We start from the raw sequence: 9318 nt of genomic DNA, 5'->3' as shown, positions 1-9318 counted from the left end.
AAAGAAAATTGTTGGGGAATCTCTGCATCAATTAGGTTTCTCTGCAGAGCAGTCACTGTAAATCAGGTTCCATTGCATAATTTGGGCAGAAGCATAACTTGGGCAGTTCCGCAGAAGCATGATCGGAACACCAACTTTCAGTGCACCAAGTGTCAAGTGTCTGTTTTTTCCTGTATTGCTCCTCTCCCTGATGTCACATTGAGATCATACATACCTCAGTTTCTTTCTAGGTCACTAAGCTATACAATAGTTTAAACACCATCCAAATGAATCTAGTAGTTTTAGCATGATATCGGAACGAACAAAGATTTCCTAAAAAAAGATAATAATCTCCATAGTTCATAAACAGTACTTAGAATTATATTTTTCAAACAAAAATTGCTATGTACAGACACAATCCTTACAGTTTTATTATATGTATAAATCAGTGGTTCCCAAACTGTGTGCCGTGGCACCCTGGGGTGCCTCAGGACACTTGCAGGAGTGCCTTGGGTTGGTGGTCCAGGACCAATTCAAATTATTTATGGTCAATGTAATAGGCAAAACCAGTGCTAGTGGCTTCTAATCATATACTATGTGGCCAAACAGAAGCAAATTTTGTCCCTCACCACATAACTGACCCTAAGGATGACACATAAGCACATTTTACTTAATGTAATATTTCTTTCTAAATTTCTCAATAAGAAACTTTTGACCTAGGGGCGCCGTGAACAAAATTCTGACGCTCAGGGGCGCTGTGATTAAAAAAAGTTTGGGAACCACTGGTATAGATTAATACTTGACCACGCCAGACAATTTGCTAGATGAGCAAGTGGCATCAGGCATTGAGGCATCAATGCTCACTGCTGTCCCTGTTGCTTGACCAACCTAGAAGACCCATATTCATCAGGAATGGGTACAATACGACGCCAGCATTAGCTATCTCTATACACAGCAACAACAGAAGAGAGAACATAGCTAGGGAAGCCACCCTGCAGTAGCATACTCTCACAGCAAAGGAAGGTGCACCTGTATGCTATTCTATTAAGACCAGAGCAATAACGTCTAATACATACATTGCAGTGCCAACCATCTGCCCTGCATTAAACTATGTTGTTCTTTGTTGAAGGGAGTTTGCTTTAGATATACACAATTGGGTGGCAAAGATATACATAGATTTTCATAACATATTATTGGCATCAGCCCCCAGTGGAGACATATAGAACACACTGCCTTTGATTTGCTTATACCCTGATCTTTTCTGCTGGGGTCACAGCAATGTACACTTTTGTTTATTTTATGCAGCAGACCACTGTGAACAAATTCATGGAGAAAACACCACATCCATCCAGGGGAGGATCAGCTCCCAAATCTAAATGAAAAACATATTTCTCAACAACCCAAGTTCCCACAGTAAAGATGACATGGTGGATTCTGACCCAGCAAACAGGATGTTAAAAGGGGTGTGATACGCTTTACTGGCGTTTGGAATAAAAGTGGTCAGAAAACCACAGTGGCATCTCGATGTAGAGAGTCATGATAGGGGGTAGGCAAGTATACTTACCCACCCCCAATACCCCTCTAACCCTCCCTTCCTGCAGCCTAAACCTAACCCCTGCCCCCCACACACGGGGGCTAATGCTAACAGTGGGCTGTGTACATACGATCAGGATGCCGGTTGTCGGGATTCTGCCATCGGCATTTCGGCTTATGTTGGAGTTCCAGCGTTGGCATTCTGGCCTCGTGTCAGGATTCCGGCGCTGGGATTCTGACTGGCAGCATCCCACTTGCACCATCTTGACTGCGTCCTGTTAAAAGAGCTCAAGAAATCTAGAAATTATCTCGCCCAAAGTTAGGCAAAAAGTAGCACCCATGAAAGAAGCACTTAGACTCAGCCATTGCCCAACTCTCAACACACTACAACCAGGGCCGTCTTTTCGTATGGGCTCAATGGGCTCTTGCCCAAGGGCCCCAAGATAATAAGGGCCCTAGGCTGATAGCTGAGAGTCCCCTCTTTCCAGGGGTACCAGATTTTTGAAAATCGGCTCTGGGGAACCAGAGATATCCGACTTGAAAGCAGTGGCCCCCATCCAAGCCTGTTAATTGCTCTTCCCAGCCAGATATTTTGGGTTCTGTCTGACTTTGAGTATTTCTAAGGGTATAATCCAAAAGCTGTGACTCTCCCCTTTTAGTGGACACTGGCAGCTTGTTTCTACTATGCCCAGAACCAGAGATATCAGCCTTCAAGCAGCTGGTCCCTGCTCCAGCTCCACATGCCTAATATGCAGTTGTATATATTCATTGGTGAATTGCTCTGGCTCCTGAACTCTGATCCCCAAGTCCCCAGAACCTTCTGAAAGGTGGGACTCTCTAGTATTTTATTCCATTCAAAGCTAAGAAATATATTTTCAGGAACTTGAGATATCTGCAGTCAAGCAAGCTGCCCTCCCACCGTAAAATTATAAATGTTAAGCCCACTCCACTAGCCACCCCTCCCCTACGTATTAAACACCCCCTACCACCCTGGAAGTCATGTACCAGGGCTTCTTCATTCAGTCCAATGACCTCTTCTACAGTTTAGCCCCATCTGTGCAGTAAAGGAGTAATTAGCAGAAATCACTGCTTCAGGTCCTACATGCTGAGCAGAAGATAGAACACCACCTACTGCCCGCGGGACATCAAAGCTGCTGCTGATAGCTCCTCCCACCCCTACCGCTGGAGCATGGGTAGGGGGCCCAGTGCATAGCTGTGCCCAGGGGCCTACACTGCTGTTAAGACGGCTCTGACTACAACATACCACAGAGGCTGAGGAATGTCTACAGTGGAAGATGACCTTACTGCAACACAATACCTCCTTAAAATGCTCAAGTACAAACAAAAATTGAAGAATAATCAGTCTTAGGGTGAGATATTTTCTTTCAATTTTGACTATATAGTCAAAATCGCAAGAAAAGTTAGTGCAGATCGCAAGGTGAAAGTCACCTTGCGATCCCAATTCGATCCCGATGCGCGGTCCCGCCAGGTCGGCATCGCAAGAAAAGATAGACTGTGCAGGCAAGTCAATCCTTGCTAGATCGGTGTACTATCTAGTTCATCTCACATGTCAATGACATCTCACATAAGACAAAATCTCACATAATCCAAAATCGTAAGCACACATAGGGGTTAATTCCAAGTTGATCACAGCAGGAAATTTTTTAGCAGTTGGGCAAAACCATGTGCACTGCAGGGGAGGCAGATATAACATGTGCAGAGAGAGATAGATTTGGGTGGAGTGAGTTCAATCTGCAATCTAAATTGCAGTGTAAAAATAAAGCAGCCAGTATTTACCCTGCACAGAAACAAAATAACCCACCCAGATCTAACTCTCTCTGCACATGTTATATCTGCCCCCCCCCCCCCCCCCCCCTGCAGTGCACATGGTTTTGCCCAACTGCTAAAAAATTTCCTGCTGCGATCAACTTGGAATTACCCCCATAGTCCATATCTCAAGAAAAGTTAGTCAAAATCGGTGGTGCTGGGCTCCGGGGAGTTCAAGGGAAATCGCAAGTGAAAATCGGGCATAGCAAGGATCTCACCGTGTGTACACACCTTTACAGAGATTATCTACCCAAGAGATCTGATTTAATTTCTAACAACATGGTTACCAGCAGAATTTGGCCCTAAACATTAAGCACCAAATCCATCATTATTGAATGGGTGCACAGAGTAGGCTCAGAAACCCAAGTTGCCAGACAAAGAAAGAAGTCGGTAATCAGTAAGCCTCTAAACTATGCAGACACCTGCAGGCTGATTGCAAATGCTCAAACCTGCAACACTAAGGTGAGAGGCTTTTTTTCTATGGCCCTCATTCCGAGTTGATCGCTCGCTAGCTGTTTTTAGCAGCAGTGCAAACGCTAAGCCGCCCTCTGGGAGTGTATCTTAGCTTAGAAGAAGTGCGATCGAAAGGATCGCAGAATGGCGGCAAAATATTTTCAAGCAGTTTCAGAGTAGCTGCAGACTTACTCCTACCTTGCGATCACTTCAGACTATTTAGTTCCTGTTTTGACGTCACAAACACGCCCTGCGTTCGGCCAGCTACTCCCCCGTTTACCCAGCCACTCCTGCGTTTTTATCTGGCACTCCTGCATTTTTACACACACTCCCCGAAAACGGTTAGTTACCACCCAGAAACACCCACTTCCTGTCATTCACTCAACGATCAGCAGTGCGACTGAAAAGCGTTGCTAGACCTTGTGTGAAACTACAGTTTTTTGTGAAAGTACGTTGCGCGTGCGCACTGCGGCCCATACGCATGTGCAGAAATGCCGATTTTTAGCCTGATCGCTGCGCTGCGAACAACAACAGCTAGCGATCAACTCGGAATGACCCCCTATCTCAGGACTCTTCCACCCAGGTGGCCTCAAACTGGAAGTTGTCCCCTGTCTGCAGAGAACTGTTTGACAGGGGAATACAATTTGCCTTGATGTATCCAGTGAAGCTGAGAGGTTTTTGATAACCTAACCCTACTTCTTTGATATCACCACTGCAGCTCGGACATTCCTCCAGTCTTACCAAGAGCAATCTCCATTATTACATGAATAACAGTACCTAATTATGGAAGCACGTGATCATGAGTGACTCAGAACGAGCATGGCAAAAATTTGCAGTGTGTTAAAAATAGAGATGAGCGGGTTCGGCTCGTCGAGATCCGAACCCCCCCGAACTTCACCTATTTTACACAGTTCCGAGGCAGCCTCGGATCTTCCCGCCTTACTCAGTTAACCAGAACGAGGCCGAACGTCATCATCCCGCTGTCAGATTCTCGCGAGATTCGTATTCTATATAAAGAGCCGCGCGTCGCCGCCATTTTCACTCGTGCATTGGAGATTGAATGGAGAGGACGTGGCTACATTCTCTGCCTGAAAAGCTCCATATCTGTGCTCAGTGTGCTGCAAATATCTGTGCTCAGTGTGCTGCAAATATCTACGTTCTCTGCCTGAAAAGCTCCATATCTGTGCTCAGTGTGCTGCAAATATCTACATTCTCTGCCTGAAAAGCTCCATATCTGTGCTCAGTGTGCTGCAAATATCTGTGCTCAGTGTGCTGCAAATATCTACGTTCTCTGCCTGAAAAGCTCCATATCTGTGCTCAGTGTGCTGCAAATATCTACGTTCTCTGCCTGAAAGGGTCCATATCTGTGCTCAGTGTGCTGCAAATATCTGTGCTCAGTGTGCTGTATTGTGGGGACCACCAGTATATAATTATAGTAGTACAGTACAGTAGGCCATTGCTGTATCTTGCAGCTCCGTGTCAGACTCAGTTCTAGACAGTATCCTGATCATCAGTGCTCAATATCTGCTGCATTGTTGTGCGACCACTATATACTATATATATTATATATAGTAGTACAGTGCAGCATTTTGGTGACCAACAGTGTATAGTTGTACAGTACAGTAGGCCATTGCTGTATCTTGCAGCTCCGTGTCACTGCAAGTATCCATTCCATATCTGTGCTGCATTTTTGTGAGCAGTATATATAGTAGTACAGTGCAGCATTTTGGTGACCAACAGTATATAGTTGTACAGTACAGTAGGCCATTGCTGTATCTTGCTGCTCCGTGTCACTGCAAGTATCCATTCCATATCTGTGCTGCATTTTTGTGAGCAGTATATATAGTACAGTGCAGCATTTTGGTGACCAACAGTATATAGTTGTACAGTAGGCCATTGCTGTTGATATAATAATATTACTGGCATATAATTCCACACATTAAAAAATGGAGAACAAAAATGTGGAAGGTGAAATAGGGAAAGATCAAGATCCACTTCCATCTAGTGCTGAAGCTGCTGCCACTAGTCATGGCAGAGACGATTCAATGCCATCAACGTCGTCTGCCAAGGCCGATGCCCAATGTCATAGTAGAGTGCATGTAAAATCCCAAAAACTAAAGTTCAGTAAAATGACCCAAAAATCTAAATTAAAAGCGTCTGAGGAGAAGCGTAAACTTTCCAATATGCCATTTACGACACGGAGTGGCAAGGAACGTCTGAGGCCCTGGCCTATGTTCATGGCTAGTGGTTCAGCTTCACATGAGGATGGAAGCACTCATCCTCCCGCTAGAAAACTGAAAAGAGTTAAGATGGCAAAAGCACAGCAAAGAACTCTGCGTTCTTCTAAATCACAAATCCCCAAGGAGAGTCTAATTGTGTCGGCGGTTGCGATGCCTGAACTTCCCAACACTGGACGGGAAGAGGTGGCTCCTTCCACCATTTGCATGCCCCCTGCAAGTGCTGGAAGGAGCACCCACAGTCCAGTTCCTGATAGTCAAATTGAAGATGTCACTGTTGAAGTACACCAGGATGAGGATATGGGTGTTGCTGGAGCTGAGGAAGAAATTAACAAGGAGGATTCTGATGGTGATGTGGTTTGTTTAAGTCAGGCACCCGGGGAGACACCTGTTGTCCGTGGGATGAATATGGCCATTGACATGCCTGGTCAAATTACACAAAAAAAAAATCACCTCTTCGGTGTGGAATTATTTTAACAGAAATGCGGACAACAGGTGTCAAGCCGTGTGTTGCCTTTGTCAAGCTGTAATAAGTAGGGGTAAGGCCGTTAACCACCTAGGAACATCCTCCCTTATACGTCACCTGGAGCGCATTCATCAGAAGTCATTGACAAGTTCAAAAACTTTGGGTGACAGCGGAAGCAGTCCACTGACAACTAAATCCCTTCCTCTTGTAGCCAAGCTCCTGCAAACCACACCACCAACTCCCTCAGTGTCAATTTCCTCCTTAGACAGGAACGCCAATAGTCCTGCAGGCCATGTCACTGGCAAGTCTGACGAGTCCTCTCCTAACTGTGATTCCTCCGATGGATCCTTGAGTGTAACGCCTACTGCTGCTGGCGCTGCTGTTGTTGCTGCTGGGAGTCGATCGTCATCCCAGAGGGGAAGTCGGAAGACCACTTGTACTACTTCCAGTAAGCAATGGACTGTCCAACAGTCCTGTGCGAGGAAGATGAAATATCACAGCAGTCATCCTGTTGCAAAGCGGATAACTCAGGCCTTGGCAGCTGTGTTGGTGTTAAACGCGTGTCTGGTATCCACCGTTAATTCACAAGGACTTAGAGAATTTCTTGAGGTAGTGTGTCCCCGGTACCAAATCCCATCTAGGTTCCACTTCTCTAGGCAGGCGATACCGAGAATGTACACAGACGTCAGAAAAAGACTCTGACAATATGGAAGAGAAGAAGACTCTTTTGTGGGCGCACTCTTTACTTTACATAAATATAGAAAATAGTCAAAGTAGATAAAAATATAAATTTTAATAATTCAACAAAATAATTTCTACACAATTAAGACAGTTCGTGGTTCATCAAGAAGATAAGGGTGGTCAAATAATTAACAAAATATTTGAAATAGCACCATGTGCTGATATATAAGAAACTGGATTTTGGCTGATGGAAGGAAATTCTGGATGTTATATATTCAGTGGTATATTGTGCTAATAAGCCAATTACTGTTATGCATTTCCCTGTAATATAGTCTGGATACTGATGGTGCTTAAGAGTAGTATGCCACTGTATGGTCTCCTGCCAGAGAAGATAAGAACGGAGAGGGCGGCAGGGGGACAGGCAAAGAGTGGAAATTGGAGAGCAGTGTGAATCTGCTGTCAGTGTTAGACACTATATGGGCTCAATCAAAGAGCTCTACTGCACTGAGTATTCCTCAATGGTCACCCACTTGAGTACTAACCCAGCCCAACACTGATTAGCTTCCGAGATCGGACGGTTTCGGGCGTCTCCAGTGTGGTATGATAGTAGAGGAAATGACCAATATTACGGAGCTCTGGAATCACTGATGAGAGTTCACGAATTTACAAAGTTATTCAGGACAGATACCAGACATAGAAGAAATTAGATGGATCTGCTGCCAATGTTAGACAGGGACTCAACCCTGAATCACTGGTAAGAGTCCACGAAAGTAAGGATTGAAAGAAAGATAAGTAGATAGTGAAAAGGTATAATGGGGTTTAAATCCAGATGCGGCAATAGTAAATAAACTGGAATAATTACATTATCATTGGAAAATGTTGCCTAAACACAGGGTGTTTTCCAGGCCCTGGAAGAACTATACATGGAATCAGCTTCTAACTTGGTAGATGTCCAAAATACCAGACCCACATGTAAGGCTAAATCTACTTTCTTTCCACCAGAAAATAACAGTCCGGAGATTAAGGTCTTCTTAGACCTAGTATCGAGAGAATTTGATCAAATCCAAACAAATTCCAAGAAAAGATGCCTCACGAACAATCTGAAATATAGAGAAAGACTTGCTCTAAAAGAAATTCAGTCATGGAATGATGTAATTCTTAAGCCCTCTGACAAAGGGGGCAATATCGTGATTTGGCCTGTCTCCATGTACGAGGAAGAAGTACGACGACAACTCCTGGACACCTCATGCTACCTGAGATTACCACTCAACCCCACAGCTAAATTTCATAGACAGTACATGCATATGATCGAAGAAGCCTCAGCACTTGGAACCATCACATCACAGGAGTTCAAATACCTCACGGTCTCAAACCCTAGAGTACCTACGTTCCATCTTCTACCGAAGGTGTCACAACTGAGGGCCTGAGCTGACGGGAGGCAGCCTCAGTTGTAGGGGCTGAGATGTACCGGAACCTGGGAGGTTGTATCAGACCCCTGGACATGTAAGTAACATGAACAATAACTGCCCGAAGGCGTGACCACGACAACTTAGATAAAAGTCAATGATGTTTATTATGACAACTCCGCATCACAGCAGCAATAAAAGAAAACGTAAAAGTCAGCAAAGAATAAATACAGTTCCTGAGTACTACAGCATGGCAGGAGCCACAGGGCACTGGTAGTGTGAGATAGTTCTTATGATCTTCTAGATGGAAAGTCCTTACCAGGCCCGGCTGTAGCAATGGAGATAACCCAGGATTGTACCAGCTGGTGTTCCAGGAAGAGCTGGGTTGCTGAAGGTAAAACAGCTGCTGTGGATACTGGCTGGAACCAGACTGTTGTTAGCACGGAGTGGATACTGGCTGGAACCAGTTAAATAATAAATGAACTTTGGGAGCGATGAAATGTGAACTGAAATGTAGAACTTGAGAGCGGAGAAATAATAATTCCGGTGGAGAGTGGTAAAGTGTAGAAAGGACACCGGCCCTTTAAGGGAAGCTGTACTCTGCTGGAAGCTGAGGCTGGAAGCAGGTAGTGTTGTAGCTGGAAACAGATGAATCCACAATGGGTTGGAGAGTCAGGCTACACCGCAGGTGGAATGCTGGTGCGGATCTCTATGGTGGAAGTCTTGAGACAGGAGC

At 44.9% G+C, this 9318-nt stretch overlaps 1 pseudogene; it reads right to left on the bottom strand.

Annotated features, from left to right (window-relative positions):
- Positions 1-7669: 7669 nt before the first annotated feature.
- Positions 7670-7788, bottom strand: LOC135051472 (5S ribosomal RNA; annotated as a pseudogene).
- Between the last annotated feature and the right edge of the window lie 1530 nt (positions 7789-9318).

This window comes from Pseudophryne corroboree, chromosome 2 (assembly GCF_028390025.1).
Source record: "Pseudophryne corroboree isolate aPseCor3 chromosome 2, aPseCor3.hap2, whole genome shotgun sequence".
Classification (NCBI taxonomy): domain Eukaryota; kingdom Metazoa; phylum Chordata; class Amphibia; order Anura; family Myobatrachidae; genus Pseudophryne; species Pseudophryne corroboree.
The sequence above is the reverse complement of the archived record's forward strand: the minus strand, read 5'-3'. Positions and strand labels throughout refer to the sequence as shown.